General features: G+C 40.1%; 1 pseudogene; it reads right to left on the bottom strand.

Annotated features, from left to right (window-relative positions):
• Positions 1 to 1,458: 1,458 nt before the first annotated feature.
• LOC129669354 (uncharacterized) lies at positions 1,459 to 6,304 on the bottom strand (annotated as a pseudogene).
• Positions 6,305 to 18,804: the final 12,500 nt, after the last annotated feature.

The following is an 18,804-nucleotide window of genomic DNA, read 5'->3' on the forward strand; positions in this document are numbered from 1 at the left end:
TTTCTCCTTAGCACTGCTTTCATTGTGTCCCATAAATTTGTGTATGCTCTGCTTTTATTTTCATTAAATTATTGAAAGTTTTAATTTCTTTCTTTATTTCTTCCCTGACTCAATGGTCATTGAGTAGAGAGTTGTTCAGTTTCAGTAAGTTTATAGGATTTCTCTTGCTTCTGTTGTCATTGAAATCTCAATGATACGATTTGATAAGACCACCAAGGTGGTCTGGAGAACAGCACCAAATATATGAGAAAATATGGGCAGGCTCTCACCTTCAAAATGAATCCTTAAATAGGCAAACTTTCTGCTCCCTTTATTCAATCAATTATCTTTTTAAAACTAAAGCCATGTATTTACTTACAACATGGTTTGGAATCACTAGACTAATTAATCTTTTCCTGTTCCCAATAGGTTTAATTGATTTTTTTCAGTCATGATTCACCCCTTTCTTGATGTGTTTGGAAGGGAGAGTAGTAGGCCTAGCTTCACATGCACCATAAGCTGGGGATTTGGCCTTAAACTCCATTTAGAACACTCGCATGTAGCAACAACTTTCACCAGTGCTCTACTGGCCTACATGGCTTCCTCAGTCAGTTTACATGGATATCTACCCGACCTTTCTTCTTAGGATGCTTAGCTAAATGCTTTATATTTTTTATTATACTAAGCTCTCATCCTACATATTATTGTGAATGCTGCAACTAAGAGAAGAGGATCAAAGGGAAAATATGGCTTTTTAAGGCAACTCTGTATGTAGGCACTACCCCAGGAGTTGGGCTGCCCATTGGGGAAACACTGTTTTCCAACTACATCCTGAGAAGAAATAAAGATTCAGAAGCTCTCCTTGGAAACACAGTCATAAGCTCCCTCCACCATTTCTCCAATTTGGAGAGGGTATTTCATTGCTTCAATGGGAACACCTCTTTTCTCTTTGGGACTGAGTGGATCCAGGACAATACTTGGGGCTTTGCCATGCACAGTATACTCCTCTAACCATAAGAGATCTTCCACAGTAATACCCATATCCTACCCAGTTGTTCCCACAGACATCACTTTTGTACACCAAAGCACAAGAAAAATATATAAGCATTTCAGGAATTCCCACCAGGTAATATTATAATATTGTTCAGTCTAAGTACATAGTTGCCCTTTCTGTCCCCAAGAAAGCAAAACTTTCAGTAGTGACAAGGTTGGAAATTTTGCTCTAAACATTAGGGCTTAAATGTCTTCAACCTGATACATGCTTACATTACTGTGTGTCATTTTTCATTTAACAACAAACCTCACACCTTAGGTTTAGTCCTTTGATTTATGACATTTTCATTTCAGCAGTATGTTTACTTGTTATAAGAAGTTGGCATGATCTGAGAACATCATCTTGGCATGCAGAGTTTGAGATATTTATATCTTCATGGAAGAAACAATCAACAGGTAGAAAAGATTCGAAATTCAAACACAATCTCAAAATAAAAGATACTTTCTTTTAAATGAATAGGTGACTACAAGAGTGTCATGTGGGTGTAGGACATTCAGCCATGGAGTCTACTGGCACAATTTCTAAATACAAACACTCTCATTTCAGACATTTTGATCAGCCTTTTTGGAAGCATTCTGGCCATTCAGTTTCTTCTGTACTTTCAATGACCTGATCTCAAAGAGGAACACAATACCACCAAGGAGTGACAGGATACCTACTGAGAACACATGAGTACTGTGTTTATTTATCAGAAATAATTTCTTAACTGGAAGGGTGGGTAGAAAGTCAGGGTGGTTTTACCATAGAGATTTAATACGTGGTTCTAGATCACAGCAGTAATGGTACAAAGGCTGCAGACAACCAGAATTAAGACAGATTACTTGTAACACAGTATCCGAATCTCAGGGACAGGGGCTTTGACAATGCTGACTCTAATGGTTGCTGAGCTAAAAATCAAAACAATACGTTTAATCAACATTGCCAGTCACATCAGAGTACGTGCACATCGAATTTCAGGTGAAATGGTCCAGTTAGAGCTGACAGAGCTGCACACCAGAATTCTGGTCATGGAACCAGAGATGTTGAACTCTAAGTGGTAATAAGCTTCCCAGAGTCCAATGTACACAAGCTGAAAAACATTATCGTCAAACTTACAGAGGCACCAGTATCTGCTACCTGTAAGGATTATTTCAAACCCCAAAGATAAGAGGCTACAAAGGAAGCCAGTCAGTCTGAAGATCCACTCTTCAAATCTGAAGATGAGCTAGAACAAGTATAAAATGAAGCCAGGAACAGAACAGAGGGGTTAGAAACAGAATGTGTTATGGTTTACAGAGTACTAAGTACTCACGCTTGTCTCTGCTGTCTTGACATTTTACTTAAGATGTCTAAACAGTAAGATTTTACACACTAGTTCAATATGTATAAGAAGCCTGAGATTTATGACTGTGGCAGGAGTCCTGCTTGTAAGATGTTTTGGACAATAATTTCACAATATCCTTCAAATGTTTCTATTTGTTGACTAGTAATTTCAACACTTGGAGCTAATGGAATAAAGAGTTGTAGTGTCATTGAAGATAATGCTTATTGCATCATTCTTTGCAAAACAGAACAATTATAAATAATTTTAATGAGTAGTCCAAAAAGAAGAATGCTCAAATTATTGTAGTAGATTATTGTATAGCCATATAACCCTTTAGAAAAAAGAAGCAAAAAGAAACAATGTACATAGTATGCCCATTTATGTAAAACAAAAACATATGTGACTTATTTATATATCTGAAAATATATTAGTATAAGCATTCACAAAAAAATGAATAGGAAGTTGACCAAGTGTAATGGAGACAACACTATCATAATTACTTTCACATTTACTAAATAGTGTTCATTTCTATAGAAAGTTATGTGTAATGTTTGACAATTAAAAGCAGCATGAACACAAAATTAACTTCTATTTATAAATGGATAGAGATATAATCTGGTGTTAGAGTGATGATTGTTACTATGTGTGAGGTGTTGAGGTCACAACTCAGGACCACAGAACAACATGTTTGTAAAAGATGAGGAATCATGGATATGTGCAGTTTATATCTGCTCTTTATTCAATACTGCACCTTGCTAAAATTGACTTCATTTGGGTGCAACATATAAAGTATGTGGAGGTGCTTTGGCTGAACCAATGTCATCTTTGACATAATTCCTACACTCCACGTTAATTAATAATATGAAACAACTCATTTGATTCTTCTATCAAATCATATCTTTGAGTGTAGCAATAAAGAAATTGACGAAATTTGCCGAAGGTTTGGCTCTGGGCTCTGAGTCTCAGCATCTGCTTTGATACACTGCTGGGTAGAATCTTTCAGAGGCCCTCTGTGGTAGGCTCCTGTCCTGTTCTCTGTTTTCTCCCTCTTCCACTGTCTATCCCATTTGAATTCTGAGTGAGTATTGAGCAACTTCCCTAGGGTCCTACTTCTTGTTTATCTTCTTTAGGAGTATAGATTTTAGTATGCTTATCCTATATTACATGACAAATATCTACTTATAAATAAGTATATACCACGTGTGTCTTTCTGTTTCTGGGTTACATCATTCAGGATAATCTATTCTAGTTCTCACCATTTGCCTGCAAAATTCATGATTTCCTTGTTTTAGTTGCTGAGTAGTAGTCTGTTTTGTAAATGTACCACAAATACTGTATCCATAGCTCAGTTGAGGGACATCTGGGTTGTTTCCAGCTTCTGGCTATTACGAATAAAGCTGCTACAAACATGGTTGAGCAAATGTGCTTGGTGTATACTTGTTCATATTTTGGATATATGCCTAAGAGTGGTATAGCTGAATCTTGAGGTAGCACTATTCCTAATTTTCTGAGAAAGCGCCAGATTTATGTCCAACGTGGTTGTACAAGTTTACATTCCCACCAACGGAGGAGGGGTCCCCTTTCTCAGAAGGGAGAGATAGAAATAACTGAAGGGGACAGGAGTTCTACAGGGAAACCAATAAAACCAAAAAGTCTGGGCCCAGTGGTTTTTTTAAAGACCAATACTCCAACCAAAGTCCATGCATAGAGATAATCTAGAACCCCTGCATAGATATAACCCATGGCAGCTCAGTATCCAAGTGGGTTCCCTAGTAAGGGTATCAGGGACTGTCTCTGACATGAACTCAGTGGCTGGCCCTTTGATCACCTCCCCCTGGGGGGGAGTGCAGCTGTACCAGGTCACAGAGCAAGACAATGCAGCCAGTCCTGATGATACCAGATAGGCTAGATCATATGGAAGTGGACTGGGGAGGAGCATGGGTAGACAATAGGGAGGGAGGATTGGATTGGGAAGATACAAGGAAGGGGGCTACAGCTGGGATACAAAGTGAATAAATTGTAAAAAAAATAATTAAAAACAGAAAGGAAAAAACAAGAAATTGGGAGAATCAAGTTGAGATGTCCTAAGTCATTTAGCAGAAAGGAAAGAAGCAACATTCTTCATTGATTCCAGCTTGTGTATAACTTACTTTGCACATGCAGAAATTTGAGGAGCCTACAAAAGGGATTGCCAGCAAGCATTACATACCAGCTACCCAACGTTCCAGAATCTTCTGTGGCTTGTGCTTCTTAAAAGGGTGAAGGCAGTTGATGTACTACTTGGGAAATTACATCAAAAAGATGGGTTTGCAATTGATGGTGGCTTCAGTACCACCATGAGCTCTGTCTTGCCAAGGCAGGTCTAAGGCAGTGGACTGCAGGAGCAGTATGCTTTGAATCAGAAATGAAATCAGGATGGAGAGTAATTTTATGTGAGACAAATGTGTGCTCTTGGCAGAATGTGGTGCTTGCCTTGTCTAAACCCCAAAGAGTAGATACAAAAGTATTGTAAAGAAACAAGTTGAAAGCATATTTTCTTTTTACATTTTAGTGTTGTCATTGCCGTGATCTATTTGGAGGATGCTGATATGACCACTCATCTTCTAAGTCACTGGAAATATGTGTCAGAGCATCATCACAAGAGGAGCTGATTGCTCTGAATGAAAGAAGTTCTGTTAGTCACATGTTCCTGCTCAACATGAAGCCCTGCTGACTGTTGGGCTCTCACAGACCTTTGGATTCAAAGCACAGGCTTTGCTTCATTTGAACCAACTTTAAAAAATCCCAGAGACTAATAACCATTCGATGTTACCCACACACATATTAGCCCCATTTTATACATAGGGAAGTATCACACAGTCACTAATTCCCTTTTATAACGCCAGTGAGTTACACAGATATGTGGTCAATTCAGGCCCAGGAGACTTAATATTCATACATACAAGGCTTCCTGGCACTTATGATGTTCAGCAGGATTTCCTCAAATGGAAGGGATGTCCAAAAATACCCTAATCTATATGTCAGCAGCCTTCTTTAGCATCCTCTGTCCTAGGATAGTGAAGGTGGTTAATGAAAACCATACAGAATATACATTTTTTTACCTTTTTATTTCTCTTCTAAGGAAGTCCAAATGTTATTGACTGCCAACCTGAAGAGAAACAAGTTACTATAAAGATTCTTATGTTTCCATGACTACTAGGGCTAGGTGATGGATCCTCAGCAATGACTATGTTCCAATGGGCAAACATGAAATACCAGAGTGAAGTCTTTAAAATTAGTTTGTTATTAAGTCATACATCAAATAGCCACTGTAACTTATTAGGACCATGTGAAGACAATTCTTGGTTGTCCACTTGACCACATCTGATATTATCTGAAACTCAAATGACTGGGAAAATCTGTGAGAGATTTTTTTTTCCTTTATTAAATCCTTTGAAGTGCAAAGTCTCATTTCTCATTCAGATATATGAGATAAGGAGATATGACAGTAATAGAGCTCATTTGATTGCCAGCCCACAGAGGAAGAGGATCCAGGCTGTCCTGTTGATACTTGATAGGCTAGGGTCAGATAGTAGGGTTGTAGAACTCCCCTTTCAGTGAACTAGGGGAAGGGGATAGGGTGAGGAAGAGGGGGTGATGTTGGGACCTGGAGGAGATGAGGGAGGTGGCTACAATCAGGATATAAAGTGAATAAATTATAAAAATAAATAACTAAAACACACATGCATATATATATATATATATATATATATATATATATATATATATATATATGAGATCATTTGAGATGAGAAGACCCACCTTTAATATGGACCACTTCTTGTGTTGGCAGCCTATATAAAGGACGTGGAAGGAGGCTTGTTATCTTTGCTAGCTTTCAATCTCACTAGCAAGTCCATTCCTTCACTGCCATTAATGCTTACTTTTTGAATCAGAATATACTGCAGTCCAACTGAAATGTGCAGCATTGTTACCCAAACACCTACTGCATTCATAGACCTTCTTTTGGTAGACAGCCATTATGGTACCTGTTGGACCACATCTTGTAAACTTGTCTAATAAATTGCTTTGATAGTTGGATAGAAAGAAAGAAAGAAAGAAAGAAAGAAAGAAAGAAAGAAAGAAAGAAAGAAAGAAAGATCAGTGCTTTGGATGAGAGATACATGATAGACAGATATACATAGATATAGATTATACATATATACATACATAATACATACATAAACACATGATAGAGATTTGAATCCTGATCCTCTAAAGGACTCTGACAAATAAACATTGTGTTTATAGAAGTTTTATAGAGTAACTGAATGTAAGTATGATTTTTTTGAGTATCTGGGATAGGCTTTCCAATTTGCTACAATTATAGTTACTGAATATTTCTCCAGTTACTGAAGCCTCCCATGGAAGCTCAGAGAGAACTAAAAGTCCATGATGTGAACTATTTTACAAACTAAAAGAGGCAAATATGCATTTGATTATCCTGATTCACTAATTATGAGAGACAAGGGATTTGGTGACTCTGTATATGAAACATTTTAAAATTTGTGGAAAACAAAGAGGATGATGATGCTCTTCAGTGGCTTTGGCCTTATCAGAGGAGGAACATGGTAAAGAAAAGTGTCCAGCAATCTTCTATGAAACTTGGAGTAAATGTCAGTGAGATAATGAGTTCCTTGAATCATTTCTTGATGGCAGCTTCTGAAGACCACAGGGATCTACTGCACTAGGAAGGTGAATCCCAGAAGCAAGGGATTTCTTCAGTAGGGTCTTCAGTTGAGATTTCAGTTTTCAAGTGACTTTGGTTTTCCAGACTTAATTGCTAATCTTTTCACTGTAGACTTACTTGGTTCAGAGTTCTAAGGATTTGCTAAGCTACAGCCTGATTTCTTTAAAATTTCTTCCTCAAAACAAATTAGTCTACATATTTAAGTTTGGAATTATTCATGCTTTCAGACAACAAGCAAAATTTAGCCTGCTCTTTACCAGCATAGAACTTGAATGACCATTATACCCTTTCTCTGTAGGGTCCTTGATCTTCTCTGAATCATCATGAGCATCCCTCAACTCTTCTCTGCTCCCAAACCTCTCTTTTATAATAACAATATTTATACTTTAGTATGTTATGTTCCAGTACTTTTCATGTTTTTATAAAAATTTAACAAGGACCCATGTGTGACCTCTTCAAAGGGAACTAGGAATTAAAGAAGTTTGAATCTGCATCCAAAGAAACTCAGAAATCTTCTTGTGTAAAACATCGGGTTTCAGATGGGTACTTGCCTCAGAATGTTGTAGGGATTTTACACCACTAGTTATATTAGAATGACAACCCCATTAATAACCAAGCCTTCTAGTTATCTGTACATTTTGGTACACTTTAGAATATCCAATATGGATGTATTTATTGAAAAAGGTTCCATGTTGTATAAAATTATCAATAACTTAAATCTGGTAGTCTATTAAGATCTGTAGGAGGTACTCTTTCTTGTAGAAGAATTGAGTGATAATTTTCTTCCAGGAGCCATCCGGGGTGGTTTGACAGGGTGGCAGAAGAAGGAATAAGGAGTCAGGGAGAAAGGAGTGAGTGAGGTGTAGTTCTGACTGACTAGCAATCAAATTATTTCTTTATTTACACAGGCTTTTAAAATTAATTAGTTTATTCACTTTATATCCTGATCACAGTCCCCTCCCTCTTCTCTCCCTAGCCCCACCTTCCCTCTCTTTTCACCCCTCCCCTCCCAGACTCCTCAGAATAGCATAGCTCCCTCCCCCCCAGTACCGATTCACAATGTAATGCCAGGTTCACAGGACCCTCGGAGACCACTAGGAGACAACTAGATGCAATAGCAAGAGAGCTTTATTATGCGAACAATTGAAGTAGGGACCCAAGTCTCACTAAGGCAGCAGTAGAGAAGTGGGACCCTGAGCCCTGAGTGAGCAGAGTTTTTAAAGGGAAAGTCTGTGATCAGGGGGTTTCCATGACAGCAAGCAGGGAGGCACATGCCTTGTTGTTACAGGATTAGGTAAAAGTTAGAGGGGCGAGGTGACCTTCTCTGAGGCATAATTGCCTAAGGCATATACCTCTCTGAGGCACAATTGCCTAAGCCATATGCTCACAATGGCTATTTTTTAAAACTATATCTGAAACATTGGGGAGATTTTTCCCACCTGATTCTCAACTGATTCTCATTGATTATTGCCAAGGATAGTTCTCTATTTTCTATGAAATATTTATTCTGTGGTATTTCCTGGATGCTGTTGCTAGGAGAGTTAACTTTGTTCTCTGCCAAGTGTACATTTTGTGATATTTCCTGGTACCTGAATTCAGCTTCCAGTCAAGATGGCTCTTTATTTCAAACTGTAGTTATACTCAGGCTAACTATATCCAGGTTAACTTAAACTCTTTAACACCAGCTCATCAAGTTGCATCAGGACTGAACATGTCCTCTTCCGCTATGGTCTGTCAAGGCAGCCCCACCAGGAGGAAACAATCAAAATGCATGCCACAAAGTCCATGTCAGAACCTTCTCCCACTTCCCTTACCAGGTAGGGTACCTGCATTAAAACCAAGTTGCTCATTGGCTACATATGTGTAGGGGCCAAGGCCCAGTTCACGCATGGTCCTTGGTTGGTGTTTCAGTTTCCACAAGCCCTTTTGGACTTTGGTTACTTGGCTCTGCTGGTCTTCATGTGGAGTACCTTTCACCTCCAGGTCCTTCTATCCTTCCCCTAACCTCTCCACAAGACTCCCTACTCTTTGCTCAATATTTGTCCATGAGTCTCAGCATCTGTTTCTATCCACTGCTGGGTGGGGCCTCTCAGAAGACAGATATGCTTGGCTCTGCTGTCTTCAGGCATAGCAGAGTACCATTAATAGTGTCAGGGGTTGGCTCTCTCCTATGGGGTGGGTCTCAGGTTGGACAAGGCATTGGATGGACGTTCCCTCAATGTCTGATCGTTATCCCTGCACACCTTGTAGGTAGGGTAATTTTGAGTGCAAATATTTATGTTGGTGGGTTGGTGTTCCTCTCACTCCACTAAGAGTCCTGTCTAGTTAGAGGGTGTCCTCTTCATTCTCCATGATCCCTACTCCTAGGAATCTCAGCTATAGTCACCTCCATATCTTCCCAGAAGCCTACCCTGTCTTAGATCTCCAGTTTGTCACAGAGATGCCCCAGCCAAGTGTTTCTCTTCTTTCTGCAAGCCCTCTGCTCTACCCCTATTTCCCAGGTCTGACTACCATTCCCATTTCTCTCTGTGCAACCTCTCTTGTGCTACCTTATTCACTCTCTTCAACAGCTTTCACTGTCTATTCTACTTCCCCTTATGAGTGAAATTTAAGCATTCTCCCTTGGGTCCTCCTTGTTACTTATTTCTTTGGATCTGTGAATTTTAGTATATTTACCCTGTACTCTACAGCCAAAATCTGCGTATAAGTGAAGTGAGTACATACCATGTGTCTCTCTCTGGGTCTGGGTTACTTCACTCAGGATGATATTTTCATCTATTTGCCTGCAAATTTCATGATTTTCTTGTTTTTAATAGCTGAGTAGTATTCCATTGTGTAAATGTACCACAGTTTCTTCATCCATTTTTCAGTTGAGGTATATCTAAGTTGTTTCCAGTTTCTAGCTATTATGAATAAAGCTGTTATGAACATAGTTGAGCAAGTGTCCTTTTTGTATGGTAGAGCATCTTTTGGGTATATGCACAGGAGTGGTATAGCTGGGTCTTGATATAGAGCTATTTCCAATTTTCTGAGAAAGTGCCAGATTGATTTCCAAAGTGGTTTTACAAGTTTGCACTTCCACAAGCAATGGAAGAGTGTTCCTGTTTCTCCACATCCTTGCTAATATGCTGTGTCACTTGAAGTTTTGATGTTAGCCATTATGAAGGGTAGAGTTGTTTTGATTTGCATTTCTAGGCAGGGTTTCTCTGTGTAACCCTCACTGCCCTGAAACTGACTCTATACAAAGCTAGCCTCAAACTAAGAGATCCACTTGCCTCTGCCATCCAAGTGCTGGGATTAAAGGCCTGCACCATCTATTCTATTTCCCCATCTGAATGAGATTCAAGGAGGGCTTCCATTGATCAGTCCTTATTAGCTTTTTTGTGTCTGTGAATTGTAATATGGTTATCCTGTAATATATGTCTAATATCTGCTATAAGTGAGCATATGCCATGTGTGTCTGGCTCCACTGAGTAGCTGATTGAATCACATGCTGAGATTCACAGCCAAGCATTAAGTGAAATTTGGTGGTCCTAAGGAAGAGTGTGACGGAAGGATAGAAGAATCTGTAGGGGACAAGAAAGCCCTAAGAAGACCAAGTCAACTAACCTTGACCCATGGAGGCTTACAAAGATGGAAGCAACAACAAAAGAGCATGCATGGGCTGGACCTAGGCCCCATACACATATATAACTGCTGGGCAGCTTATTCTTTGTGTGAGTCCTCTAGTAAGATGAGCAGATGCTGTCTATGACATGGACTCTGTTTCCTGCTTTCTGATCACTTCACCCTATCCCATAATGTGGCTGCCTTGTAGACGAGGATGAGCTCAGTCCAGATGTGCTGGGGTGGGTTTGTTGAGGGGCTACCCTTTTCTGAGGAGAAGGGGAGCAGGGATAAGAGGAAGAGTGTGGTACCCAGAGGAGGAGAGAGGGGGCTATGATTAGTATGTAAAGTGAATAAATAAATAAATAAATAAATAAAGTAAAAACAAATTAAAATAAAATTTAAAAAGAACCTTAAAAAAATAAAGGCATGCGCCACCACCACCAAGCTCAAAATACACTATTTTTTATGCATGCACAGGGCATACCTAAGTCCCTTACACATATGTAGTAGATGTACAGCTTGGTTTTCATGTGGGACCTCTAACAGCAGGAGCAGGGGCTTAGAATAAGTATCATAATGCAATGTCCATATTGAAACCAAATAGTGGAGGAGAGAAATCAGCACTTGAATGAACAAGGGTAAATTGTATACATTCCAAAAGAACATTATACCAACACTGGATCCCTATTTAAACTTGGACCTCACTTTAGGATTCTGAAGATGGATGGGAGGGCATCATTGGATCTCTTTGTCCCTCTTCCCAATATTTGAATAAATCTTTTTTATGCCTTTTACCATCTTTTGCTGTTTCATGTTTTGAAAGATATAATTTTTTATTGCTTTATGTGAGCGGGTGTTTTACCTGCCTATATGTCTATGTACCATGTGTTTGCAGTGCCTGTGATGACGAAAAGAAGACATCAGACACCCTGGAATTGGAGACACAGGTGGTTGTAAACTACCCTGTAGATGCTTGTAATTCAAACCATATTCCTCTTAAAGAGCAGCCAATGCCCTTAAAGATATGCTATCTCTCCAAAACCTATTTAATAATGTTTAATTATGTATTTCTAGATATGTACTCATGGAGGTCAGAAAACAGTGTCAGATCTCCTGGACTTAGAGTTACAGCCACCCAACATGAGTGTTGGAAATGAACTTGAATCATCTGCAAGAGCAATATGCAATCATTTTTCTTTTGAAGATGAATGGATATTTTATTTTTTAATGGTTGCTAATTTTATATTCCCTTTCATTGAGAATAGATTATTTTCTTGTACAATATAACCTGATCAGTTTCCTCCCTCTATTCCTCCCAGTTCTTCCTGACTTCCTCTCCCATCTGGATCCACTCCCTTTCTGTCTCTCATTAGAAAAGAATAGGCTTCTAAGAGATAACCACAAAACAACAAAATAAAAATATAAGACAAAAACAACAGCAACAACAAAAACCATCATATCAAAGTTGGACAAAGTAAGCCAAGAGAAAAATAAAAAGCTTTAAGTGAAGGTTCAAGAATCAGACATCCACTCATTCAGACATTCAGTAGTCCCATAAAAGTACTAAGCTAAATGACACATGTTAATGCAGAGGACCTGGTGTATACCCATGTAAGGCCTGTGCTTGCTGCTGCAGTCTTATATGAGCTTTGTTCAGTTGTTTTTAGTGGGCCTTGTTCTGCTGGTGTCCTCTGTCCCCTCTGTCTACCCCACTCTTTCTGCTTTTTTTTTTTTTTTTTTTTTTTTTTTTTTTGTGGCATTCCCTGAACTCTGAGGGGAAGAACTGAATGGAGATATCCCATTTAGAGCTATGTGTTCCAAGGTCTCTTCTCTTTCTTTGTGTGTATATTGTCTGGCTATGGATCTCTGTATTTGTTCCTAACTACTATAGGAGAAAGCCTCTCTGATGATGGCTGAATAAGGCACCAATCTATGAGTATAGCAAAATATCATTAGAAGTCATTTTATTTTTACATTTTTTTGACCAGTTGCATTTAGTTTTGTCCTAGGTCTCTGGGATATCTAGTCTCTAGTTCTCGATCACCCAAGTAGTGCTGGTGTAAGTTCTATGTCATGGAATGGGCCTTAAGTCAAAGTATACATCAGTTGGTTACTCCTGCAAGGTTTGTGCCACCATTGCCCTAGTATATTTTGCAGGCAGGACAGGTCATAGGTCAACGGTTTTGTGGTTGGATTAGTGCTTATGTTTCTCTTTCGATAGCATACTGAGTACCATTCTCTGTCAAAGCTACTAATACATGGGAGTGAAGGTCCTATTGGAGGCACCAGCTCAACCTCTCCATGTTCAATGAATTGTGTGAATGTTGTTTGCAGCAATGGGGTCTTGCTGTTGATTTGTAGAAAGTAAACTATTGTTTTTACAACAGCCTGTGATGTTCAGGGATTTCTATGTGATCCTTTCAGCCAGCAACTCAATTTTATGAAACCCAGTACTGGTTATGAGAGATGGCCAGTTGGGGTTCTATCTCCTTCATTATTTGGAAACTCCATTTGGATTGCCTTCATATAGCATAGGAAGTTTCCACTGCTCTTGTTTTCCATAATGCACCTCAAATGCCATTCAAGTCTAGCTGTCTTTCTTCTCATCTACTCCTTCAATCACCTGTCAGCTCTCCTTTCACATCTGACCCTCCCTTTCCCACTCCATTGCAGTCCACCCATAAAATATTTTCTATTTCTCCCACACAAGGGAGATCCTCTATACCAACCCTTTCTGGATGTATGGATTGTAGTTTGGTTATTATTTATTTAATTGCTAATATCCACATAAGAGTGAATAGATAGCATATTTATATTTCTGGGTCTGGTTACCTCACTCAGGATGATTTTCTTCCAGTTCCATCCATTTGCCTGAAATTTTCATGATGATATTTTAAAAGAGCTGAGTAGTATTCCATTGTGTAATTGTATCACATTTTCTTTATCTGCTTTTCTGTTGAGAGATATCTAGGTTGTTTCCAGTTTCTAGCTATTATGAATAGATCAGCAGTGAACTTGATTGAGAAAATGTCCCTGTGGTAGGAGGAAGAATCCTTTAGGTATATGCTCAAGAGTGCTAATTTCTTTCTTAATTTTTGTCTTGACCCATTTTTCATTCAGTAGAGAATTGTTCAGTTTTCATGAGTTTGTAAGCTCTCTCTTGTTTCTGTTATTGTTGGTAATTCTAGCCGTATCTCCCTTCATCTGCTCCCTCAATCCCCACTCTGCTCTGCTTTCCCATCTGATCCTTCCTTTCTCAAACCCCTGCAGTCCACCCAACTTTAATCCATGGTGATCTGATAGAAGGCAGGGAGTTATTTAAATATTCTTGTATCTGTTGAGACTTGCTTTGTTTCTGGGTATATGGTCAACATTAGAGAAAATTCCATGAGGTGCAGAGAAGTATATTTCTTCTCAAAGGTATATTTCTTTGTGATTGGGTGAACTGTCTTGTAAATATCTGTCAGGCCCAAATTAGTTTATAATACCTGCTGGGTCCAGTATTTCTCAGTTAAGTTTTGTCTGGATGACCAGTCCATTGGTGGGGGTGGGGTATTGAAGTCTCCCACTATCAGTGTGTAAGGGACAATGTGTGATTTAAGCTGTAGTAGTGTTTCTTTTAAAAACTTGAATGCCCTTGTACTTAGGGCATAGACGTTAAGATTTAAAATGTCGAATTCGTGGGGGCCAAGATGGCGGCACCGGGAAAACACCGTGTCTGAGAAGCGGGACAACACACTCTGTGCAGCGACCAGGAGACTGAACTCTGGGCCTTAAAACAACAGCTATCGTGTTTCCCAGGTGAGGGGAGGCTCCCACGGTGTGGGAATCGGTAGGGTCCACTCTCGGCTGCCCAGCCAGAACCCAGAAGAGAACCCGGCTAACGCGGGCTTTGGGTCTCTGGGCTGGTGCCGCAAGACTGCTTGTCCCGATCAGTTTCCCAGGCTGATTGGTGGGCACAAGGGGGCCTGAGACTGAGAGTCCCAGTCACAAAAAACCCCACGGGGAAGGAAAGTTGCCAGACTGGTCACAGGACACCCAGTCTTTCCCTGGAAGGTCTCTCCAACAACAGGTACCTGCCGCCATTACAACTGAGCTCCCGCCGTGCACAGATTGCAGCTGCGCACCCAGCTCAAAATCCCTACTCCCTCTTCGGAGGAGGCAGGAGGCGCCCAGCAGAATCTGCCACAGACCACATTGTCTGTACCCCAACCCAAGATCGGGGCTGAAAAAACCCAATCCTTTCAGGCACTCCCCTAAACGCTGCCAAAACCCTGCCACAGTGGAGCAGAAGGCTAAAGAGGCACACAGCGGCTTCACAGTACCAGAACTCCAGTGCTGCCGGCCGCTCCTAACAAACAAACCACAGCTCGGGATCTGAGACTGTGGTCATTCTACACGTCCTGAGATTATCCTGGGTGCAGCACAATAAGGTCTAGCAGCAAGTTCTATCACCAGCGTCCCCCCTGACCCCTGGCAGAGAAACACCGGTTCAGGGCTCAGGATCCAACTGAGAAGCCCCAACCCCTGCTGGCACTCCCCTGAGAGCATATGCTTGCCCTAGCAGAGAAGAAGGTCAGAGGGGAAGGACAGAGAGGCAGCCTGCCAAAGACACAGCACCCTCTGTCCAGCTCACCCAGCAGCCCCTAGCAGAGAAACCCAAGCTCTGGATCTGAGGACACTCAACCCTACCCGGTACACTTTTGGCATCAGCAAACATAGATTCTACCGCTAGGCTGCTTCTGGCAGAGAGATCTGGGCCCGGGATCTGGGATTGAGTACACTCATCCTAACTCTTTCCTGCGCCACCCAGGGACCAGTCAACATAACCCCTCCTGGCAGAGGGAAAGGACAAAGAGGCAGCACACAGGAAAGGTGGACACAGAGTCCTGCGGCCACAGTGTCACAGAGCTGACTGTTAGCCTACCCTTGCACTTCCGCAGCAGGACCAAATCAGAGAGTAGAAAGCAAGGGGAACCCCTGTGCATTCCAACTGGTCCTGCAAGAGAGTGAGTGAGCCTTCTAGGGAGAGATTGCCCCAGACTCAGGGCCTTTCCACAGAAGCAACCAGACGAGATTCCTGCCACCCACACCCCTAGTGTGGGCATCATAGGGATTCATGGGATAGTGACCCCAACATTGAAGCCTCTGCCTTGCAGGTCCACCAGTGTAATCCAGGCAAACAATCCCTGGATCTCAGTCAGAACTGTGTAATAGTGGCTTGCAGGCCACTGCAATAGTCAGAGAATCCACGCATGCACACTGCGCCCGCTAAAAGCACACTAGAATAGCGCCAGCATCACATTCCTTACTTAGGCAAAACTGAAAACACAGTGCACACTCCCAAAGCAGTGAACCTCTCTCATCTTCCTGAAAAAACAGTCCAGAAAACAGAAAGAGAGGATCAAACACGAACTACAATCTCGAGGAACAAACAGTGAGGATTATAAATAACCAGATGGATAGAGGCAGACAGAAGAACACTCCCAACAAAAATCAGGACATAATGACCTCACCAGCAACCCCACAAAACAATGGACACTTCAATTCACTAGATATACAAGAAAACGACCTCAAAACTGTGTTTCTCCAGCTATTAGAGGCCCATAAAGATGAAATGAACAATACCCTCAGAGAAATAACCAAAGAAATTGAGACTAACCAAGAGGAAACAAATCGTGCTCTCAGAGAAATGACCACGAAAACTGAGGCAAACAGAGAAGAAATGCACAAAGCTCTCAAAGAAATGTCCACACAAAGGAAGGCAAATAAAGAAGAAATAAACAAAGCTCTCATAGAAATACAAGCAATTATACCCAAAGAAGTAGAGGCACAATTAGTGATACATAGAGAGGAAACAGACAAAAAAATAGAAGCTATCATTGAAAAGCAGGACTCCACATTCAAGCAGATGAAGGAAATGGTGCAAGACATGAAAACAGAATTAGAATCAATAAAGAAAACACAAATAGAGAAAAACCAGGAGCTGGAGAACATAGAGAAAAGATCAGGAACTACAAAGGTAAGCATCACCAACAGAATACAAGATATGGAAGAAAGAATCTCAGGAGCCGAAGATACACTTGCAGAAATTGACACGTCTCTCAAAGAAAAAATAAAATTAGAAAAGTACCAAACACAAACATCCAAGAAATCAAGGACACCATGAAAAGACAAAACGTAAGAATAATAGGAGTAGAAGAAAAAGAAGACATCAGGCTCAAAGGTCTGGAAAATATTTTCAAGAAAATTATAGAAGAAAACTTTCCCAACTTAAAGAAGGAGATGGCCATAAACATACAAGAGGCCTACAGAACACCAAGTTGAATAGACCAGAAAAGTAATTCTTCACGTCACATCATAGTCAAAACATTGAACCTACAAAACAAAGAAAAAGTTCTAAAAGCAGCAAGGGAAAAAGGCCAAGTAACATATGAAGGTAGACCTATCAGAATCACACCAGATTTCTCAACAGAAACTATGAAAGCCAGAAGGGCCTGGACAGAAATCATACAGTCCTTAAGGGACCACAGATTCCAACCCAGACTACTATACCCAGCAAAACTTTCAATCAACATAGACGGAGAATTCAAGATATTCCAAGAAAAAAACAAATTTAAACAATATCTACATAGTAACCCAGCTCTACAGAAGTTACTAGAAGGGAAACTCCAAACCAAAGAAAACAACTACATCGAAGGAAACAGAGGAAATAGATAACTACACAACAAAAAAACCAAAAGAAGACAAGCAATGAAACTCAGTGACACCACCAACACTGCATCTAAAGTAAGTAACAATTGTTGGTCACTAGTTTCTATCAACATCAACGGACTCAACTCCCCAATTAAAAGACACAGACTAACAGAATGGTTGCGGAAACAGGATCTATCATTCTGTTGCATCCAAGAAACACACCTATGCAACAAAGATAAACACTACCTCAGAGTAAAGGGCTGGAAAAATGTCTTTCAAGCAAATGGTTCCAGAAAACAAGCGGGAGTAGCCATCCTAATATCTAAGAAAATAGACTTTCAACCCAAGTTAATCAAAAAAGAGAAGGAGGGCCACTATATTCTCATCAAAGGAAAAATCCACCAAGAGGACATCACAATTTTGAATATCTATGCCCCAAATACAAGAGCACCTACATTCGTAAATGAAACAATATTAAAGCTTAAATCACACATTGATCCTAAAACCCTAATAGTGGGAGACTTCAACACTCCACTCTCACCAAGGGACAGATCAACTAGACAGAAAACAAATAGGGAAATAAAAACACTTACAGACACCCTAAATCAAATGGACCTAATAGACGTCTACAGATCTTTTCATCCAAACTCAAAAGAGGATACCTTCTTTTCAGCACTGCATGGAACCTTCTCCAAAATAGACCATATAGTTGGTCATAAAGAAAGCCTCAAGAGATACAAAAAGATTGAAATAATCCCTTGTATTCTATCTGACCACCATGGACTTAAGCTGGACCTCAACAACAACAGAAATAACAAACAGCCTACACACACATGGAAACTGAACAACTTGTTACTCAATGACAGCTGGGTTAAGGAAGAAATAAAGAAAGAAATTAAAGACTTCCTAGAATTCAATGAAAATGAAGGCACAAGATATCCAAATTAATGGGACACATTGAAAGCAGTGCTCAGGGGAAATTTTATAGCACTAAGTGCCTGCAAGAAGAAATTCGTAACATCACATACAAACAACTTAATGGCCCAACTGAAAACCCTAAAAAAATAAAAAGAAGCAGATACACCCAAGAGGAGTAGACGGCTGGAAATAATCAAACTCAGGGCTGAAATCAATCAATTAGAAACAAATAAAACTATTCAAAGAATCAATGAAAGAAAAAGCTGGTTCTTTGAGAAAATCAACAAGATAGACAAACCCTTAGCCAAACTAACTAAAAAGCAGAGAGAATCTATCCAAATCAACAAAATCAGAGATGAAAACGGTGACATAATCACAGACACAGAGGAAATTGAAACAATCCTTAGGTCATTCTACAAAAGCCTATATGCCACAAAATTTGAAAATCTAAATGAAATGGACAACTTTCTTGATAGATTCCATCTTCCAACGTTAAGTCAAGATCAGGTAGAAAGA

This window comes from Psammomys obesus, unplaced genomic scaffold, assembly GCF_907164565.1.
Source record: "Psammomys obesus unplaced genomic scaffold, mPsaObe1.curated_primary_1811, whole genome shotgun sequence".
NCBI lineage: Eukaryota > Metazoa > Chordata > Mammalia > Rodentia > Muridae > Psammomys > Psammomys obesus.